The sequence below is a fragment of the Rhamphochromis sp. 'chilingali' genome (assembly GCF_963969265.1).
Source record: "Rhamphochromis sp. 'chilingali' genome assembly, chromosome: 18".
Lineage (NCBI taxonomy): Eukaryota > Metazoa > Chordata > Actinopteri > Cichliformes > Cichlidae > Rhamphochromis > Rhamphochromis sp. 'chilingali'.
In genome coordinates this window covers 33293624-33301399 of record NC_137945.1, presented here as the reverse complement: position 1 = coordinate 33301399, position 7776 = coordinate 33293624, and the positions used below count along the sequence as shown (strand labels likewise).

Below are 7776 nucleotides of genomic sequence, written 5' to 3'. Positions count from 1 at the left end.
CAAGTGCATTCAGTGTGTGGGACCGGTTTCCTCCCTCAAGTGGCTTGGCTATAAGTGCAAAGGTGAGACATTTAGTGAATAGGTACAGTGTATAGTAAAAAGCATTAATAGAGTTCAACAAGTTAAGACTAGCTGAAATGAACACTGCTCCCTTTTTAATTAATGGGTGGTCACGTCTAATTAAAGAAATGTAGTATTACCTCATTGGTGCAGGACCTTGTAAAAATGGTATACTTGGGATTGTCCTCAATTCCCCATTCCATAACATAAACTGCTCAAAATAATAAAGGGAACACTTAAACAATGCGATGTTACTCCAAGTCAGTCACACTCCTTTGAAATCAAACTGTTCACTTAGGAAGTAACACTGACAACCAGTTTCACATGCTGTTTTGCAAATAGAGTAGACAACAAGTGGAAATTATAGTCAATTCACCATAATAAAGGACTGGTTCTGCAGGTGGTGACCACAGACCACTTCTCAGCACCTATGCTTTCTGGCTGATGTTATGGTCACTTTTGAATGCTTGCGGTGATTTCATTTTAGTGGTAGCATGAGACGGTCTACAACCCACACAAGTGGCTCAGGTAGTGCAGCTCATCTAGCGTAGCACATCAATGTGAGCTGTGGCAAGAAGGTTTGTTGTGTCTGTTAGTGTAGTGTCCAGAGCATGGAGGTGCTACCTGGATGTGGAGTAGGCCATAAGAGGGCAACAACCCAGCAGCAGGACCGCTACCTCCACCTTTGTGCAAGGAGGAACAAGAGGAGCCCTGCAAAATGACCTCAAACAGGCCACAAATGGTCAGAAACTGACTTCATGAGGGTGGCTTGAGGGTCCAGCGTCCACAGGTGGGGATTGAGCTTGCAGCCCAACACCATGCAGGATGCTTGGCATTTGCCAGAAAACACAAAGTTTGGCAACTTCGGCACGGGCACCCTATGCTCCTCACAGCTGAAAGGAGGTTCAAACTGAGCACGTGACAGTCTGGAGATGTCGTCGTGGGGAACGTTCTGCTGCCTGCAACATCCTCCAGAATGATCATATTGGCAGTGGGTCAGTAATGGTGAGGGGTGGCATTTCTGTACCTGCCAGAGAGCCTGACTGTCATTGGGTAACAAGATGAGGTCCTCGGACCCTTTGTGAGACCACATGCTGGTGCGTTTGGCCCTGGGGTCCACCTAATGCGAGACGACACTGGACCTCATGTGGCTGGAGTATGTCAGCAGTTCCTCCATGACAAAGGCATTGATGCTATGGACTGGCCCGCCTGTTCCCCAGACCTGAATCCAATTGAGGACATCTGGGACATCATGTCTCACTCCATCCACCACAAACTGTCCAGGGGTTGGCAGATGCTTTAGTCCAGGTCTTGGAGGAGATCCTTCAGGAGACCATCCGCCACCTCATCCCGAGCATGCCCAGGCATTGTAGGGAAGTCATACAGGCATCTGGAGGCCACACACATTCAACTACACACTTTCATGCCATTCAACTACCTAAAGAACAAAGTATTTAATAAGAATAATTCCTTCATTCACATCTGGGATGTCCTTTTTTTTGGGGGGGGGGGGGGGGGGGATTAGCAGTGTATGTGTAGTCATCAAAATATCCTTAAGTGTGAACAGTTTGGTTTTTTTTTTTTTTCAGCATCTGACATTACTGCAATGCTTTGACAAAAAACTACTTCACTTAAATAGAACTGCAAAGCTCAATTAAGTCTATCAAAATGTGTTTCAGTTTGTTTAGGGGTCTGGCACAAATCTTGCCTTGCAAAATTGGCAAATCAGAATTGCCACCAGTCAACACAGGTGTGTATCCCATTCATATTTGGCTTGACTTTGTTTTTCAGTTTATTTTTTTACCTGTCTAAAGTATTGATCAATTAAAATAACTTGTTCTTACATTCCAGAAAGAAGAAATTTCTGAATATTCAGGGGAGGATGGATTGCCACATTCAGTTCTGGATCAAATATCAAGCGATGATGATGGCAACCACAGCATATCAGAAGAAGAATATGTGCCAGATTCAGAGTCATATGATGAAGATTCAGATGACGACATCTCATTATTGCCAAGCACATCAAAAGGTCTGCTAAGCCAAAATGACATCTCCAGAGCGCATGAACAATCAGATTCAACGAATTTAATCCACAACTTGACAAAGGACAAGCCACAAGATAAAAGTGAGCTTTGCAAAACTGAATCAGAAAAAATGACTTTAAGTAAAAGAAATTACTGCTATTTTTGTGGCAAACCACAAGCTAAAATTTCCCGCCACCTGAAAACACACAAAACGGCTCCTGATGTTGTGCATGCATTTTCCCTGCCTAGAGACTCAAACGAGCGTAAAAGTCTGTTAGAGAAATTGAGAAATAAGGGAAATTTTAAGCATAATGCTGCAGTTTTGCATGGTGGAGTGGGACCACTGAAAGTGAAGAGAAGACCCAAGATTAAAGCAGTAGAGGGAAAGTTCGCTCATTGCTTTTATTGTCAAGGGATGTATGTTCGCAAGGATCTTTGGAGACATGTCCGCAGATGTCCGAACAAACCAAAAGATGACACGGATAAAGAACCTGGAAGAACCAAAGTACTCGGCCTGGCTTTAACTCTGGAGTCTCAGTGTTATCCGCAGGTGTCAAGTGGAGTCTGGAAGGTTCTTGCTGTTATGAAACAAGATGAGATTGCCTCAGCTGTGCGAAATGACTTTACTGTTATTCAGTTTGCCCAGTCCCTCTACAATAAACATGGACAAGACCCTACAAAGTATGATTATATACGACAGAAGCTTCGTGAAGCGGGACGTTTGTTGTTGTGTCTGCGCACAGAATTCTCAGTGCATAACATGGAAGAAGCTATTAAGCCTGCTAATTTCCAGAGAGTTGTGCAAGCAGTAAAGAAAGTTTCAGGTTTTGATGAAGAGACACTGTGATACAAAACTCCAAGCCTTGCGCTGAAACTGGGACATACACTGCATAAAATGCCTGACATTATCCATAATCGTGCCCTCATGACAGAGGATGAAGCCCTAATCAAGTCCACTGATGCGTTCAAGAAGTTGTATGTCTCCAAATGGTCCGAGATGGTGTCTCACCGTGCCTTGAACACATTGAGTGAGGCAAAGTTTAACAAGCCATCAACATTGCCCTTTACAGAAGATGTTCGGATTCTCCATCACTACCTTCAAAAATCTGCAGAAAGTGCCTTTTGCAGCTTGGAGAACGAAGCCACAGCTTAGAATTATGCCCAACTTGCACAAGTTACACTCTCACAAATCATTGTGTTCAACCGAAGACATTCTGGAGAGGTTTCAAAGATGCGCCTCAAAAGTTTTCTTGAAAGAGACAAAACAGCACTCCACACAGATGTTGCCATGGGGCTCTCAGAAATGGAACAGAGACTCTGTAACTATTTCTGTAGAATAGAAATAATGGGAAAAAGGGACAGAAATGTTCCAGTTCTGCTAACACCAAGCATGCTGGATGCTCTGTCACTACTGGTTAGTAGGAGGCCTGACTGTGGTATTTGTGCCACTAATATCTACCTCTTTGCAAGACCCCGTTCAATGAGTCATTACAGAGGAATGGACTCCTTGCGTGTTCATGCACACCAGTGTGGAGCAAAGCAGCCTGAGTATCTAAGATCGACACAGCTCAGAAAACATGTTGACACACTCTCACAAGTCCTTAATTTGAAAAACAACGAACTTGATCAGGTTGCAGATTTCCTGGGTCATAATATACGCGTTCACTGCGAATTCTACAGATTACCAGTTCCCACAACACAGCTGGCCAAGATTTCCAAACTGCTTTTAACACTGGAAAAAGGACATCTTTCCCAGATCCAGGGGAAATCACTGGATGAGATCAAAATAGAAGGTTTGTATTGAAAGGAGCAAATATTAGGGCAGTAGTTGAATATTATGCTTTAATCAACAGAATTAAAACCTAAAAGCACAGACCATTCTGTTAAATGTCCATGATTTAAGGTTCTTGAAGTCTATTGTTTCATCACTTTGCAACATATGGCAAACTGCAGAGTGGTGGCAAAAAGTCACTTGGATGAGTGACAAAATGTTTCTCCCACTGAAAACGCTACGTCCAGATTAACAGAATCAACGTTTTGGGATTTACTTACCTGGATGATTGAGCATGCATCAAGAGACTTTTATTCAACTTTTTATTCAGTCTTTTATTCACAGCGGAACACTAAATGTCTCATTTTAGAAATTTGATAAATTTTCAAAGAGAATTTTAGCTCGTTTTGATATTGATGGTAGCAACACATTTCAGAAGTTAGTACAGGGTAGCATCCATTCTTTTAGCAAGCAAATGTTTTTTGTTTTTTTTGTTTGGTTTTTTGTTTGTTTTAACTACTACTACTTTATATATCTTCCAGAGAAAAATGCTGCTCAATCCCACAATTCCCGAAGAGCTCCCAAAAACATGTGGTCCAAGGCTGAGGTTGCTGCAGTGATGAGGCATTTTAAAGACCACATAAACGAAGGGAAACTAGCCACCAAAAATGAATGCAGTCATTGCAAATTGGTAGAAGATCCGGTGTTGGCAGGAAGAACAGTTCAAAACATAAGAGATTTCTTAAGAAACAGAGGATTAACTGCAAAAAGGCAGGAAAAAAATGAACTAAAATAACTGTTTAGCCAGATGTGGTTTTACATCTTGGTCAGATTGCCAATTGTTGTTAACACTGATGTTCTGTTTAAAGAAAAAAAAAGTTCTTGTTAATTACAGAAGTAGTTTTTATTTCATAATTTTTACATTTAATTTATTTAGGGTTTTTTTTTGACAGGTTATATTTAAAATAAAAAATTATAAATGCATATTTTCTCCCCTTAATATTTACCTTTAAACTATTAAAATTCATTTTAAATGTTTTTAATTTTTCTGTTTTCTATATTTTTATATTTCTGTGGGAAGCGTGGGCATTTTTGTCCATAGATTTCTTTTTTTTATTTATGGTTAAAATTAATGTTCAGATCCAAGAACACTAATAAAATGATGTTCCAGTAATCCTGTGTCCTGTCAGATGTGTATTCATGGTAATGATGAGCTATTTAAATATTACATCATTGTCCCTTTAAAGACCCAATATTGGTTTTTTTGGACCTCATAAAACAAATTGTTGTCAAGTGGACAATGTCTCCAGAAAACACAATAGAGTCTGGTTGGTGTGTATCAGTGTATCTAGACTTCTATAGGGAGTGTATGAGGTCTGAAGTGACCCAAATTTTTTTCAGATTTTTTCGAACACTTTAACCTCGCTCCCTTGGCTCTAAGTCCTTTGAAAAGGGTAGTCCACTTAAACCACCACCGGGCGGATTGACGTAGGATAGTCCCTCCATACCACATAGACCCGTGTGTGTGTGTATGTGTGTGTGTGTGTGATTTGTGTGAGGTCAAGATGTGACCCTGTGAAGACTCCCCAAAGGCTGGTGCCAGGAGTCTAGGGCTCCATCTGAACAAAAGGCTCTTATACTTAAAGAAATATACGTGTGTTTGCTAAACCATATATCAGCAAGAGAAGATACGACCTCTCCTAGGAGGTGTGTGATCTTATGCTACAGAGACTTGTTACAGGATGAGACATTCTTTCAATCTACAAATGATTATATACTTCTAAGCATATATGAGTAAATATTTCTAAGCATAAATGGCAATGAACAATACAAAACCTAACACTCACCTCCTGTGTTGAGCTCATTGTTTCCTCTGTAGTGACTCAGCTGAGTCCAGATGGCTGAAAATGTTCCTCTGCTCTTCTCCTCCTGTTGATCAGCTGGGACACAAAACAGATCTTTGTTACCTCCACACTGCACCGAAGAGTCAAAGTGTCTCATATGGTCATCTGACAACACAAAGTACAAATTTCACTCTGATTGGTTGTAGAAATCTTGTGAGACGTGTTGTGCTGCAAAGTGAGGAAACTCTCTCACTCACTTATACTTCAGGAGTAACTTTGTGACATTGGCTCTAATATTCTAAGCAGCCCTTTACTATGACAGGGCCAGAATGTCCTATTTGAAGGTTTGGGAGAAGGACCATGTTAAAGGTGGATTGGGGTTTATACACTTTGTTGTGATACAGGTAAGGCTGTAAGAGCCTGAGAAGGTGTCCTGAGTGAACCTCTAAAACCAGTTTTCAGCTAACGACTCTGCTTCAGTCTGGAAAACAGCAACTACAAGTTTAAAGACTCCATCAACAATTCACACCCAGCAACAGCCTGAACAGCTCCTCCTGTGGTTTCCACAAACAGGGACAGACCTGTTACTCCCCCACCCCACACTTTCAACTCCTTCAGCCCCCCACCATTCATAATAACAGGGGCCCATACCTGATCACCACTTCACAAGTCTCTCCAGCCCCCATGATGCCTCTCTCCAAACTCCACCATCCCCCAAAGTTTGATTCTGTTCATCTGGACGTTTTCAGTGGGAGAAATGTTCATCACTCATCCAGGTGACTTCTTCAGTCTCAGCTGACTCCAACCTTATAAACACTACATTTACATAATGACTGAAACTAGCACCACTGAAGGAACAATGGGCTGGGAGGTCAGTTCCTTCATCATTTATATGCAAATTCTCATGAACATTGATCAACAACCAGCTATTTGACAAATGCTGTGATTGCAGCCATTCCCCAAACTGTTCGTGAAAGGTACTCATGGTCATTGATCAATGAGCTTTTATCAGTGAAAAGACTTTTCTGCTCCAACTTCTCCCAGCATGCTGAGCTAATGATTAGTTGGTGTTTTTCTCCAAACACTCTCTCACTCTTCTCTCAACGTGTTCACAATAAACTGTGAACAGACACCGAGGAGAGCAGCAGAAGACCTCATTCATACGGTGTACATTTTAGGACATCGTCAGGTCTCAAGAAAAAATTTGTCAGGTATCAGAAAAAAAAAAACTGTCAGGTCTCAGTTCTCAAGAAAAAAGTTGTGTTACACTCAAAACATGAAGAAGGAACTGATGAAAGTGCAAGAAGAACTTGCAGAAGAGAAAATTCAGGTGAAGGCATTCAAGAAAGACATGACTGGCTCTGCGGTGACCAAGAAAGACTGCAAAGACGCACTTAAAGAAATACGCAAGCACAAAAAGGAAGCTAAAGAGTTCCTCAAACACAAAGTGAAACTGGCCAAACAGCAGCTGAAAGAAACATTTAAAGATGCTGTGGAGCAGCTCAACAAAACCTTAAAAGAACTGAAGGCAAAAGAAAAAGAAAAGCAAGCAGAGGACAGCAGGGAATTCTGGAGCAGACTGCTGAGAAAGAAGTGACCCAGCAGCATCGAGTTTGAGGACATCAATAGTTTCTTCCTCCTCTCTCCACCTTTCTTTCACCCCATCCTTCTTCTTGGGACGTTTGTTTGTTTTTTAAAAACTCTAATCTAAATACATGTACTGAAATACACAAATAAAATTGCCATTACTTGACCTCATGTTGCCTGCTTCTTTTCTTGTGTGTCTGTGGATGTAAAACAGTAACTGCTCTGTGTCTTTAATTTTAAATAAATGCAATATGTTTTCATTTTAAAATGCAGTGCAAAAAACTTCTGCTCTAAATCTTTTTTTTTAGCAAAAAGCTTTTTTTTTTGCCTGTTGTGGAAGTTTTCCATTTAAATAAAGCCTGCAGACGAGTGGTGAGCGGTAGCTAACATTCTTTAATCAAAACACACAAAGAACAGACAACCAAGCATGATGAAGTCCCTGCATGACCGCGGGACAGACGGTCAGCAGAGTCTCCCTGAGCCTAGCATG

General features: G+C 41.2%; 1 protein-coding gene across 8 annotated transcripts in view; it reads right to left on the bottom strand.

Annotated features, from left to right (window-relative positions):
• Positions 1-7776, bottom strand: part of LOC308385725 (syncytin-2-like) — a 102963-nt gene that overhangs the window by 73687 nt on the left and 21500 nt on the right. For all 8 annotated transcript variants that reach the window (XM_080864851.1, XM_080864853.1, XM_080864850.1 and 5 more), the window contains exon 2: positions 5703-5795. The gene's annotated coding sequence lies outside the window, so the exon portion shown is untranslated. The remainder of the gene's footprint in view (positions 1-5702; positions 5796-7776) is intronic.